General features: G+C 53.3%; 1 protein-coding gene across 4 annotated transcripts in view; it reads right to left on the bottom strand.

Moving 5' to 3' along the window:
• LPIN1 (lipin 1) overlaps positions 1-13571 on the bottom strand; it is a 129358-nt gene that overhangs the window by 66062 nt on the left and 49725 nt on the right. Inside the window, exon 1 of one of the 4 annotated variants that reach the window (XM_078444973.2) lies at positions 5080-5101. The exons of the other annotated variants lie outside the window; for them this stretch is intronic. The gene's annotated coding sequence lies outside the window, so the exon portion shown is untranslated. Of the gene's footprint in view, positions 1-5079; positions 5102-13571 lie in introns of those variants that run through there. 4 annotated transcript variants of the gene reach the window in all.

Raw genomic sequence — 13571 nt, 5'->3', positions numbered from 1 at the left:
AAGATCCTCAACCCCATTCATAATTTAAGATATGCAAAGGAGGTCTTTCAGATGGTACAAAATTGGAGCATTTCGTAAAAACCCCAGGGTTGGTGAGAGCAGGGGAAACCAAGTGATCACCGACTGCTGGTGGGTAATAAGCGGGGTGAACATTGGGGCCCCATCTGCCATTTTATGCACATACTTCCCCAGCAACCCTACTTCTGTAAGGTCCATGTACCAAACGGTCATGGCAGTGTTGACTGTAATCTAGAAAATCAGAAACCACTTAAATATCTCTAGGACTCTGGTTAAATAAACCATGTATCAGAAGATCATTACGACTGCTTAAAAAAAAACAAACAAACAAAAACCACACACATGCACACACAAAGGGAGCAGTTCCCCAAATACTAACATGAAAAGGTATAAACTGAGTGAAAGAGGACAAAAACATTTATAACATGAATCCGCTTTTTTAAGAATTACATTCCTACATATTCTGAGATGCACACAACCAAAGAAACTCTGGATGGATTTACACACCAAATAAGGTTCACAGGCTCACCTCTGGGGGGTGTTCTTTAAACGCATAGGTATTACTTTGACGTTAATTCTTAATGACGTCAGAGAACTGGGTGAGGGATGGAAAAGCCTGGCCCACTCAATGTCAGGGTCTCCCAGTCAGTGAACCTGCTGAGACATGAGGGCACAGTGGCGGGGGGGGGGGGGGGGGGGGGGGGGAGCTGCTTTGGTCAGAAAGGTCACAGGGCGACCACTCAGCTCCTCCTCCCCAGCTGGGATTTTGCAACACCCGGATCTTATAATCCCATGTGATGAGTGTTCGTGCAGGTCCTTGCCAAGGAGCACAAAAGGCCCAGACAGTAGGGGACGGGGACATCTAAACTACAGGGCGGCCCATGTGCCGGGCAAGACAGCTCCAGGCGTAGACCCTGATCCTCTCTGGCTCTTAACCATTCGACTCACTGACCAAGCACGGGGCTCGCCTCCTCTCCTGACGCACCTCCAAATGCTCTCCGTCTACATCTGTGTGTTGGTCAAAAAGGACGTCCTGCCTTTGCGACTTCTATCCCTGTAGGACACCCACCCACTCCACCCCAGCAGTTCGGGAAGGGCTAAGTATCACCTGACGTTCAAATGTGCCGTCGACAGCTCAGGGGATAAGAATGCAGGCGTCCTGGAGGCAGGTGCTTGGTGTCAGTTAGATCCCGGGTCCTACGAACCTGTGCCCACGGGCCAATTACTAACCTCTCTGCCAGCCTCAGTTTCGTATCTGTAAAAAGGGACTGACGTCGTCTGCCTCACGGGATTAGTCGTCCTCGGTACACGTTAAAGTACTCTGCAAAGCGCATACACCAAATGAAAGCCAGGCGCTAATCCTGTAGCCACAAAGGATTCCTCGACTCTGAATTAAGGCTCATGCCTTAACGATTTACATCGCACCTTCCCAAAAAAGACTGGGCCAAAGAATGTGGTAGATTAAGATCCACACAGATCTATTAGAAGGGTATTACTCTAGGGTGGTAGTACATTTCTGTCTGTCCACAACTCTGAGCACAAAGGCAACCCCAGGGATGGGCAGCAGCGTTCTGTGATTAGGTAGAATTCACTGGCAAGAATCCTTGGCAAGAGCAGTGGCCAAGGAGAACGTCTCGTTGGGTGGTTGTGCCCTGTTATCCCATGATCTTGACTGACTGTATCCTGTCGTTTGTAAACCAAAGGGTATGCCTAGGGAGACCCAGGAATGCGGACAAAGATTTCACCAAAAAAGAGAAAGTACACGTATCCAAGGAGAGGGCAGGACCTGCGGGAACAAGGCGCGCAGTGTAAATGCGCTCACGGTGTCCCAGAAGCAGCCAGCAAACAGGCGTGTCTCGATCATAGGGTCTGTGGTCGGCTTTGTGAGCAATGCAGAGTACCTCACACTCGGGGAGCAGTTGACACAGAGCCACGACCGTTCTAACCGCCTGTTGCTTTGCTCTGGAAACCCCAGCATTCAGTACCAGCAAGAAGTTCTAAGTTCTCGGAAGAATCACAAAACTTGGTCGGTGGGTTGAGAGATGTGGCCATGATCACCGGCATGAAAAGCTCCCTGCTCCTCTCCAGATTGGGCCGGCCTGCTCCCTTCCTTCCTCCCCACGTCTCAGCGGGGGCAGTGCACAAGCACGGCCACCCTGGGCACATCCTCCCCGCCCCCCAAGCAGGGACTTCTGTGGGCCAGGAGGAAGCCAGTGCTGGGTGGTGCGGTCCCTCCCCCCGCCACACACAACCACACCCACACCCCCATCTTCCCTCTCTCCACTGGACCGCAAACACACACACACACACACACACACACACACACACACACACACACCCCACAGCCAAAACAAGTTCCACAAAACAGTATATATCTTCTTTTCTGTCCTACTTCACTTTTTTTCAATGTCTGTGGGCCACCGAAACTGATTTTTAGGACCAGTGGGTCACCAACGGTGCTGTGACAAATACTGGCCTATGCCCAGACCCAGAGCTCTGGGGAGGCAGAAGCTCTTCTTCACAACACCCCAGCTGCACACAGCCCAGCCCCAGCCCAGGCTCACTTCTCATTTGCTGAATAAAAGGTGGGGAGGGGGAGAGGGGAGGGAAGAGGAAGAGGCACCCAGGGAAATGTAGGGGACGCAGGAAGGAGGGGCCCGGCCAAGGGCACATCAGGAGGCTGGGGCTGCCTTCAGGGCCCTGGTGCCCCCCTCGTCAAGGGGCCTGGGCCCTGGTGTCCCGGGAACTGGACCGTGGACCCGCTGCCAGGTGCAAAAGTAGACGCTGGGCCCCTCACTCACCAGACCTTCCACTCACAGCTTAGAAAGCTCCCATTTCAGAAATGGCCAGCAAATGGGCCCTTGGAGGCTTCCATAAATTAAGAATTAAGTTAGGTTGGGGCGGCTGGGTGGCTCAGTCGCTTAAGCATCCAACTTCAGCTCAAGTCATGATCTCGCGGTTGGGGTTCGTGAGTTCGAGCCCCACGTCGGGCTCTGGGCTGATGGCTCAGAGCCTAGAGCCTGCTTCCAATTCTGTGTCTCCCTCTCTCTCTGCCCCTCCCCCGTTCATGCTCTGTCTCTCTCTGTCTCAAAAATAAACTTAAAAAAGAAAATTTTAAAAAATAAATAAATAAACCTTTAAAAAATAAAAAGAATTAAGTTAGGCTTTGCCCGAATTGTTTCACAAATTCCATTCTGATTTTAGGTGAGTGGGCTTACGCCATAATAAACCAGGTCAGAGTTCAAGAACATGTAGAGTGGGACTTCACCCTTCCCAGGGGGCTCGCCCCAGTGCTGACAGTGCACCACGGATCCACCTGGACCTCGTGTGTTCCTCATCAGTACCTCAACAGCTCCAAACTCTTCTGCCCTGGTCATGCAGAGGTGCAAACAGGTCAAGGCACTAGCCCCAGTGTCCCAGTTGGATTGCGGCCTTCTCGGTGTTTCTCGAAAGTGTTCCAAAAGTGGCCCCAAATGATGCAACCCCCGCCCGCCCCACCAGGTCTCCCCCGGAAAAAGCTCCCTACAACCCTCCCCTGTCCCCCCATCTGAATGCTGGCCCAAATCAGTCTGTCCCCTGTGGGTTCCTTTGCGACCTTGAACCCAGAAGACGGAGAAGCCAGGAGATGCCAACTCACAATAGGAGAGGGGTGGCCGAGGGGGGGGGGGGGGGCCCAGAGTGATGATTTGCAGCCCAGAGGCCAGCATCGGGCACAAGTGTCTCAACCCTACAAACAGCCCTCCTCACGGGCACCCTGTGCCTCCAGATCCACAAAGTTCTGCCAGGGGCCTGGCTCGCCTCCCCAACACCACACAGCCCTACATCCAAACAGGAATAAAAGCTCCAAAACACACATCCATAAGCAAATATGCTTGATAAGGATACAAATGTTGACAAATATGAAGAATTATCAAAATACAGAACTGTAAAACAAACAGATCTTCCAACGTGGGGTAAAAAAGAAAAAAAAAAAAACTGTGTGTTTAATTTCTCAATTACTATCCATTCCTCACTTACTTTTATTCCTAAGACCCAAATTATAGAACAAAAGATAAACTGTAAATTTCGCATGCATCATGCCATTTCTCTGATTTAAAAAAAAAAAAAAAAAAAAAAACTTTTACAAGCTCATCTTTTCCAAGATACTTCCTACTATCCTGGGGAAACTATTAGGTTCTAAAAACTGTCCGACTTAATCCGTTGTTTTTAATTCAAGTTTCCTGTTTGGTGGTCAAACACTGAGCTGACATCTGGTTTCTTCAGCGACTACTCTGCACATAAATTACGTGCCAGCTGTCTACACTCTAGCCTATGGCACTTAGAGTTATGTCTAAGCCACTACTTTGCATCCTACATGTTCCTGGCCTTCCCCAAAATAAAATTATTCGCAGGGGCATGTGATAGAGCCGACTGGGCCTAGCACCCATAGGCTGCAGGAAAGATGCACAGAGGCCGGGCAGAGGAGGAACCAAACTGTAATCTGAGAACCAGATTCCAGCCCCGTTCAACCTGCCACCTAGCAGCTGTGTGACCTTGGGCACGTAGGTCAACTTCCCTGAGCCTCAGTTTCCTCAACTGCAGAGCAAGAATCCGAAGCCCCAGGGGACATTTTCGTAAAAGTTCCGGGCGCACGGCAGGGCTGCCCACTACACGGATGGAACCCACCCGTCGTCGCTGGACAGAGCGAGGTCCGGCCGCCCCTGGGGTCCGCCAGGCGGGTCAAGGTCAGCCCTGCGGGCGACCCAAAGGGAAGGCCCGAGGGATGCTCGCGAGGCCGCCGGGCCCCGGGCCTGTTTCTCCGCCTCTCGCCCCGAACCACGTCCCCCAGAAAGGGCCGCGGGGACCGAGCACGGTCCTCCGGCATCGGGTCACCACCTTCCCCCGGCCACCACCTTCCCCCGGCCGGCTCCGGCGTCGCCGCGCGCGCCCACTCTCCGCCGGGCTCCGCCCCGCCCGGCCCGGCCGGCCGAGGCTGCGGCCCCTCCCGGTAGCGGCCCGAGCTCCTCCGAGGCTCGGCCTGGGGCTGGGCGAGCGGCGGGCGGCGCGGAGGCGTCTACTCACCTTGCGGCGCCGCGCGCGTGGCCTTCTTTGTATGCAAACACTCTCTGTCCGCCGCGCGCTCGCTGTCACCGAGGACTGCCCGCGGCGGCGGGGGCGGGACGAGGGGCGGAGCGAGGGACGGGGCGGGGCGAACGGGGCCGCGCGAGGGCCCTCGTGACGCGCGAGCGGCTCTGCTGCTTTCAGGGCCCCTCTGGCCTCGGGGATCCGAGCCTCCTCCCTCGGAAGAAGGCTGGCACCCGCCAGCCCCTCCTGCGCCGCCCACCTTAGCTTTCCTGTGGGCACGGCACTTTAGGCCACGTTTCTGATGATCCTCCCCAAAGCCACAGTCCCATATTTTAATTCACCGGGCTAGACTGACCTGTTCCCGAAGCCTCGGAATTCAGGGGGCGTGCATCAGCTGTCGCGGTAGCCAGGTAAAGCGTTCCAAAAACCTCCAGGGCCTGGCGGCTGCCATCTCGGACCTACTCTTTAAGCAAGTCCCTTAACTGTTCTGACCCAGATCCTTAGTTTCTACAACCATATCGCGGCAGTCAGCCTTACTGACCATACTGCAATTTATACTTAGCTCTTCAACCTAAGTTCACCTTCATCCTTTCTCCCAATGAACAAGCACCCCTGCTGCGTCCATTCACTAAGCATACTTGTCAAGCTCTGTTCCAAACACCGTGAAATGTTGCTCAGAACAAGAGACAGGACGCTGCCCCTTTGGAACTTCCATTCTCCAACAAGGAGACAAAGCAAGGAACAAATAATGAAAAAAATAAATAAATAATCGGGTGGCAAAAAGAGGTAGATCAGATGATCACAGGCTGGCTCACTTAAACAGAAATCGTAAACGACAAGAAACACCGGTGTCCTACAAAGATGTGGAGGCAGAGCTTTCTAGAGATCAGAAGCAGCAAGTGCAAAGGTCCTGAGGCAGCCCTCTGTGAGAGGCTGGAGGGATAGCAGAGACCAAACATTTAGGATTTTGTTGCCCAACCAAGAAGTTTAGGTAGTCCAAGAAGGGCTTTAAACCTGTGAATTATAGGATATGGGATGATGCTGCTTTTTACTGAGGTGCAGAAGGAAGAAGCAGCAGCAGCCTTGGGAGGAAATTCAGGGCTGTGCTTTTGGCCACTAGAAGCTTGAGACGCTTTTCAGCCATCCCAGGGGAGATGTCGGGAAGGCATCACTGCAGAAGTCAGGCTGGCTCTAGATGGAAGATGGGGTCCTCTGCCCTGGAAGCTTTGCCCAGGTGACGTGTCTTCTTCCAGCTGGCCACCTGTGGATACATTCTTGCTGGCCTTCGGGGGGACTCCCATCTAGGCAGCCTGTCCCCAGGAAAGCAGGTGACCCCTTGCCAGGGGCATTTGGGAGGAGGGGGCTACGAAGGGGATCATCGATTACAGATGAGATTCCTCCACAGGGATGTGTCTCGGAGACGGCGGTTAGGAATGCACACCGCGGCAGGCAGACCCCCAGGAGGAAGCATTCGTATACTCCCCACCCTCCCAGAACTTCTGGCCTTGGGGTCAAGAAGCAAGGCTACTTGGAAAGGCTTTCTGGAAGGAAGGTCCAACTCCAAGCCACTTCAGTGAAGAGCTTGCTTAAAATAAATCTTGAATTATTAAAATTTAGAGGCTTAGAGGTCTGAAAGCCTAACAAAATCGAGTCCAAAGCACTCATTTTGCAAATGAGGGACTTGGAGGCAGAGTGGGGTTGGGGTTCACCCCAAGTCACCCCAAGTGAGCCCTGGAACTTCCCCTGCTATTCCCATTACTGCCACAACATCTAAACAGCCAAATGCCTAAGGGGGGAGTCTTCTCAGACAAGCCCTCCAGAAGAGAGGATTACGCACTGGATCCCATTTCACGGTTCACTTTGCAATCGTGCCCTGTCTGGAGTCCCCCTGGGAGGGCCCTTGCTGTGTTGTCAGCTCCTGGGGCTGGTGACCCAGCTGTGACTCAGCCAGGAGAGCTGAGGTGATCCCCCTGGCCAATCCCAGCACCTACCGCCTTCAGCCCAACTCGGAAGATAAGAAGGAACCACAGGGATGAGGAAGAAGAAGGAAGGGCTGAGTGAAGCCAGGGCAAACAGCGCACACACACACACACACACACACACACACACACATCCTTGATTCTAAAGACTCAGTTTCAAAATCTGGAAAATGGGAAGCAGATCCACTTTGAGGATGGCAAAGTCCATCGTGTAAAATTCAGAGGGCAGTTGCTGACCCGAAAGATTCTTAAATTCTGAAGACCCCATACATTAGGGAGTGGCGACGCCCCGAAGGATGTGTTCGCTCGGCCCCTCTGTGATCCAGAGAAAATGCCCAGCTCACTCAGCTCCAGGACTCAGCAGGCTGCTGGGCTCCCTCCTAGAAGGGACAGGCAGAGAGCACCAAAGAAGGACAGTTCCTCAAATGGTGCAGTTTCGCTGTGCAGTCTGCGAGGAGAGGGATCAAATCGGCCCTGTTCTAGCTGGAAACCTCCCAGCGTTTAGCCAGTGATAATAACCGTATTATCCTGGGAATTATTCTGAACTTTTCCAGATTTGTTACCCACACAACGGAAAGGGCTCCGCACAGGGGATGGGGGGGGGGGGGGCAGGAGGGGTGAATGCCCCTCTTCACGGGACCCCAGGAAACAGTGTCAGTAGGTATACAGATGACTGGTCTCCTGACAGCACTGAGAATAGCATGGGTCAGTTAGCTCAGTAAGTGCCCAGGGCAAAAGGGATACTAAAGAGAGAACAATGCATTTTCCCCCCAGAGAGCCGACTTGGGCTCTCAGGAAGGGAGGGGACCCCCTCGGGATCCAAGGGCAGTCCTTGGCTGGGGGGGCCCTGATGAGGTAGGGGGCTTCATGGACTTTCCCTTGTGGGGGCCTCAAGAATCAGGAGGGAATCATGAACCACCCAGTGGCACATCACCCCCTCGAAGGGCGGGAGACTGAGAAGCCTGGAAATCCACCGGAGACCGAGTGGGTCCCCTGGGTGTAGGTAGGCAGACCGACCACAGCAAGTTTCATGGGGGAAGAAGCAGGCGGGAGAGGCCCCGGGTCCCACAAGGAGGAGGAGGAGGAGGAGGAGGGGGATGGTGAACCAGGGGAGCAAATGTCTACAACCAAATCACAAAGGCCCACCCCCCCCCCAAACTGGAGTGAGGGTCACAGATTAGGGCTGAGGCACCCAAGAGAGCAAAAGAAGTCTCAGGGAGAGAAAGGGGAGAGGCTGACAGCTGGCCACGCCTGGACGTTGGAGGCCACGCCCCCCAGTTCACCCTAACAGATACAGGAATTGGGCAGCATCCAGTACCGGCCCTGGGCTGGCAGGCAGGCGCTCAGCGGTTGAAGGGGTCGCAGGACCCAGGCACACAGAGCAAGGCAAGGAAAACCCAGGGCTTGGGGCAGAGGGAGATGCGCCCGCCCGCCCGCGGGGCCCGCACCCACTCCCTCTACAGCAGCCACCACCCACGCACACGCACGCTCATTTCTTGAGCGTCCACCCTGCGCCAGGCCCTGTGTGGAGTGCTGGGGCTTCCACGGGGGCGCAAGGCCAGACGGAGCCGCCGTCCCCGGTGCGCGCACGGTCTGGGGTAGTGATCACGGCCAATGGCACAAAAACCCATGAAACACTGTCGCCGGGTTCAGGGCTGCCAGGAACTGAAGGGTGGTACATTGCCACGGGATTTGACCTGCTCGAACGCGGAGGAAGAGGGTTCAACTGACCTTGGTGACCTGAGCAGGCGCTCGCGTGGGCTAATCTAGGCCAGGTGTGGAGGCACAGAACTGTGGGCGTGGGAACCGCGTGTGCAGGACAGGCTGGTGTGTGCAGGGGTGAAGGAAGTTCCTGACTGGCCTCCCTTGGGTGAGGGGGGCCACAGCAAGTCCCATGACTGGCCTGGCAGAGCTCCTGGCCTGTGTCCCCTGCAATCAACAGGGGCTGGGACATCCTTTCTCCTCTAGCCAAATGGGGATGATTCCTAATGAGCCAGGCTAGGGCCAGAAAGATACTTTTGCCGGGACTAGTACCTTGTTCTTCCCTCTTCCCGGTCCCCTCGAGGCCTGCAGGACCCAGGACCCAGGTCTCTATTGCTAAAAAGAAAGCCACCAGACCAAGATGGAATCCCTTGCCCCCAGAACAGCAGAGCAAAAGGAAACTGCACTTTCAACCTCTCCAGGAGTGGAAATTTGAAGCCAATAAATTTGGAATTTTCTGGTCAGCACCAAAGAGGTGATCTGTCAGACAGACAGACCCTCTCCACCCCCTAAGGGAAGAGGAGATCAGCCACCTACTAAAAGCTTCCCGTCCCTCCCCCAAGGGAAGGTGGCCTAGCCTGAACCGATCCTTTCTTTTCTTTTGCTAATTTCTTGCCCCAACCCTCCTCCCCGTTAAAACCACAGTATTTTGTGTGGCCCCTCTCTACCTGCTAGACGGGAATGGCTTCATAAGGCCAATTAGATCTTCCAATGTACTCCGTTGAATTTTGGTTTTTTGACCTCTACAAAGTAGCCCACACACCTTGGAAGTCGTGGCCTGCGACGGAAACTCCAGGTGAGTATGTCTGAGCGGACTTTTACGGACTTCACCCTTCCCGGCTCTTCTCCAGCCTTGCAGTGAACAGTCTCTGCCAGTCCCCGGGAATGATCGTCACACTATTTGGAATGGCCTGAACATGTGCCAATCACAATGGACACCAGGCGCGGCAGAGCAGAGTCCAGCTGGATTAGGGAGGTGAGGAGGGGAAGGGAGCGGGCAGTTGAGGTGGCAGGAATAAAACAAGGTCACTTAGGGAACTGGGGACAATGACCAATAATCAGTGTTTCGGAACTTCCAACATTTTAACCACTGGCAAGGCCATATGAGTGTGTCCGAGGTGCATCTACCCAAGAAGGAAACGTATTTGGAGTTCCACTGAGAGATGCATTTGCTGTGGACTGAATGTTCACCTCCCCTTCCCACAAATTTCTATGTTGAAGCCCTAATTCCCAGCGGGATGGCATTTGGAGATGGGGGGGGGGGGGGGGGGCGGGTGGTGTAGTTAGGCTCAGGAGAAGTGGTGAAGGTAGATCCCCTCCAGGAACCCAGACCACACAGCTAAGCACAGCCATTCAGCCTCTGACCTCAGATGGCTCCAGAAGAAATCAGGTTCCCTCCAAGAAGACACTGTGCAAGCCAATTAGTTACAGTGGGGTGAGGTCAGGGCCAACCTCAGGGTTAATTGCTCGCCTACTGGGCTTTTCCGTGCATGGGACTTTGCTACCAGTTAAGATAAAATCTGTGATGCTAAGTGAATACAATCCTTTGTCAGCTCTAAACAAACAGTTAGGAAAGCAGACCAGGACTGACTGGATTTGCCAATAATTGATAACATCTGGCAACACACAGAATTCAAACGCTGCTCTGCTCGGCCTACAGTCACCCACACTGGCACCTGCTTGTTGCCTCGAGCCTAAATACAACCTCTTTAATTGTTGACCTAGAACCTGGGGTTGTTTGAGGAAAGTAGCTCTACACTCTGAGGATTTCAAGTCCTGAAAAGCCATTCATCTCGTCTCTTGTTCATAGAATAAACAACGTCCTGCTAGAATTGCATATTCTAACCCGCACCTAATATGCTGAAGCAATGTTTCCCACCAAAACTCGCCACATATTGGCATCACCCGGGAAACTATTAAAATTCTCGGGGCCCCCCGGCGGGGGGTGCCTGGGTGGCTCTGTCAGTTAAGTGTCCCACTCTTGATTTCAACTCAGGTCATGATTCCCCGGGTCATGGGATTGAGCCCCACATCGGGCTTGGGATTCTCTTTCCCTCTCTCTTGCCACGCTCTCTCTCATTCTCTCTCTCTCTCAAAATAAATAAATAAACCTAAAAAAAATTTTTTTAAAAACTCTCTGAATGCCCAGACTACAGTCCACATGCATTAACCACAGTTTCTGAGGGTAGAACCCAGCATCGGTTATGTTGCAAAACTCCCCCATGAGATTCTCCGGTCCAATCACTTCTAAGAACTCGTGCTCTAAGAATCTACTTCCCTTCATCCCGTATCCTGGCCACGGCCAGTCTCTAGCAAAGCCCATCCTCCCCTCTCCCAGCCCCCCATGCCGAGGGCCACCGTATAACGTACATTTCTTCCAATTGTCCATACAGTGAAACCCATACAAGCCAGCTCAAGCAAAGTGAGTGAGTGTGTGTGTGTGTGTGTGTGTGTGTGTGTGTGTACGCGCGCACATGTATGCATGAGTGTGTGTGTGTGTGTGTGTGTGTGTGCAGCAAGACATGTTCAAAGGAGCCACAGAGAGGTGCTAGCGAAAAGCAGAGAAGGCAGGGTCCACCAGGAGGCCGATAGGAGGCGCCCTGGGCGTGGTTCCAAGCTGAGCCGGGACTGCTTCACCTCTTGCTAGGTATTTGATCTCAGGGAAGGCACATTTGCCCTCTCTGACCCTCAGTCTCCTTTTCTACTAAACTGGGCTCAAAACACCTGTTTCTCGGGGCTGTTTGGAGGAATAAATGATCTAGAGCACTTAGTGTGATGTCTGATTCACCCTACATGGTCCACTCTGTGAGCTTTGCGGTAATAACGATGATAATCACTATTATATTTATTTGCGATGAACCCTCAGGAGCCTGCTGACAAACACAGTATCAGGTTTGGGGCCTCAGGATGGGGAAGACTTTTGGCAGACGACGGGTCCCGCGGGAAGGCACAATAAAGGCGTGGGGGGGATGGGAGCTCTGAACGTCCTGTGCTGCAAATGTGGGGTCGCCTCCTCAGTTTGAGTGTGAGAAGACACTCATATTCTTCTCCTCTTTTCCCCCAGTGTCCAGTGAGTGCTGGGCCCAGAGGGAGGCCTCAGAAGACATGCTGAGTAAACGCCGAAATGATGGGCTGGGTTCAGTTAGCCCAGGAAGGAATCCCTCAAGAAAGTGAAAGTCGATTTCCTGGATTGACGCACAGGTTCCTTGGACTCAGGAGAGCCGAGCTAAATTTTCCTTTCACCCAAGGCAGAGCACTCATATCGCACAGAAGTAAGACGGCAGGCCCCTATAAGGGATATCAAAGATGACAGAGCACTATTCCCTTGCCTCAGCATCCAGGGGAACACTTCCTCAGTATCCTTCCAGCCTCTCTCTCCAGCCGTCATCCCTCCCAAGTCTGGTGAAGGGCACTGTCCAATCGCAGCTCCAACGGCATAAGGGTCAATACGAATCAAGAAAAAAAATGCAGTCCTCCCTGGTGCGCTCAGAGAGAAAGAAACATTTCCTTTCCCCCCTTTCCTTAGAGCCCTAACTATACAACACTTATTATAAATTCCTTCTCTGCCCCTTTGGGACGTGAGTAAATCTCCTTAAAAGGGAGATAAACCTCTGAGCACCTGTGCAACTCAGAAGCGCGTTGGGTCTCTCCCAGGGCTCAAAAGAGGGTGAGCACCTGACTTTGGCCATGCCTCGCTCTGGGGTGCAGAACTAGCCCCTGTCGCACAGGATACCAGAAGTTTCCTTCTGCCTTTGGGTAGAGGCCATGAGCCGACAAGATGGCCGCCCCATTACCAGGTAAGCTGGGACCAGGTGCGGGTGACAAACGGTGCTGTCAATGCTCCTGCTTGACAACCAGTTGTCATTTCACGTGACAACACTGTGCAGCGCGTTGTATCAGCCTGACTAGACAGAGGGATGAGACTTCTTCCCGTCACCGTAATCTCTCAGCCGGTTGCCTGTGATGCGCATCCTGTTCCGGTTTGATGCTTATTCAGCACACTTCTTTTTTTTTCTCTCTCTCTCGCTTCGTGCAGAGGTTTTCTGGGGGAGAGGGAGATTTTGGTCGAGGCTGACAGTACAGGGTAGCTAATGTTAATTCAAGAGAGATGAGGTGCCCACCTGATTGTGGTCACAGGTCAAGGTCGAGTTGTGATTACTGTCTTCCATGCCTCATCCCGTGAATTCTCCCTCAAAGGGTACTAGGTAGGAGTCCAAAGCGTCCACGGATAGAAAGCACAAAGCCATGAACTTATCGTGGCAACAAATTCAGTCTTCGTCTCACTGACTTCTAACTCAAATTTACTCGCATCTCCTTGCATTGTGAGGGTCTGTAACAAACGCGGTCGTATTAACCGTGCCTGTGACCAACACCCACACCCGCAAAAAAACCTCGCGGACATCTTCGTGCCACATCAGAGTGGGGGCAGACACCGCAAAATATTGTGGACGCTCCTTACTACTCGAAGATTACGGTTGCTATTGGATCTGCTGCTCGGGGACAGGAGACACGAGGAAGTCAGGTGTCCAAGACCCGGAGACAGGCGGCCGGCCTCCACAGAGGTTTAGTCAAAACAACAGAGACCCTCTACCCCCACCACCTGACACCGTCAGGCCAACGGGAACCGCAGGGCAACGAGAAGAGCCAAGGAGAGAAAAAAATAACATGCCAAGGAACCCTCTCTGAAGTTCAGCGCAAAGGGAAGGTCTAAAGCATATATCTCCGATAAACCCACCCCTAGCCTGCAAC

The sequence above is a fragment of the Panthera onca genome, chromosome A3 (genome assembly GCF_046562875.1).
Source record: "Panthera onca isolate mPanOnc1 chromosome A3, mPanOnc1 haplotype 2, whole genome shotgun sequence".
Lineage (NCBI taxonomy): Eukaryota > Metazoa > Chordata > Mammalia > Carnivora > Felidae > Panthera > Panthera onca.
Note: the sequence above shows the minus strand (reverse complement) of the source record. Positions and strands in the feature narration are given on the sequence as shown.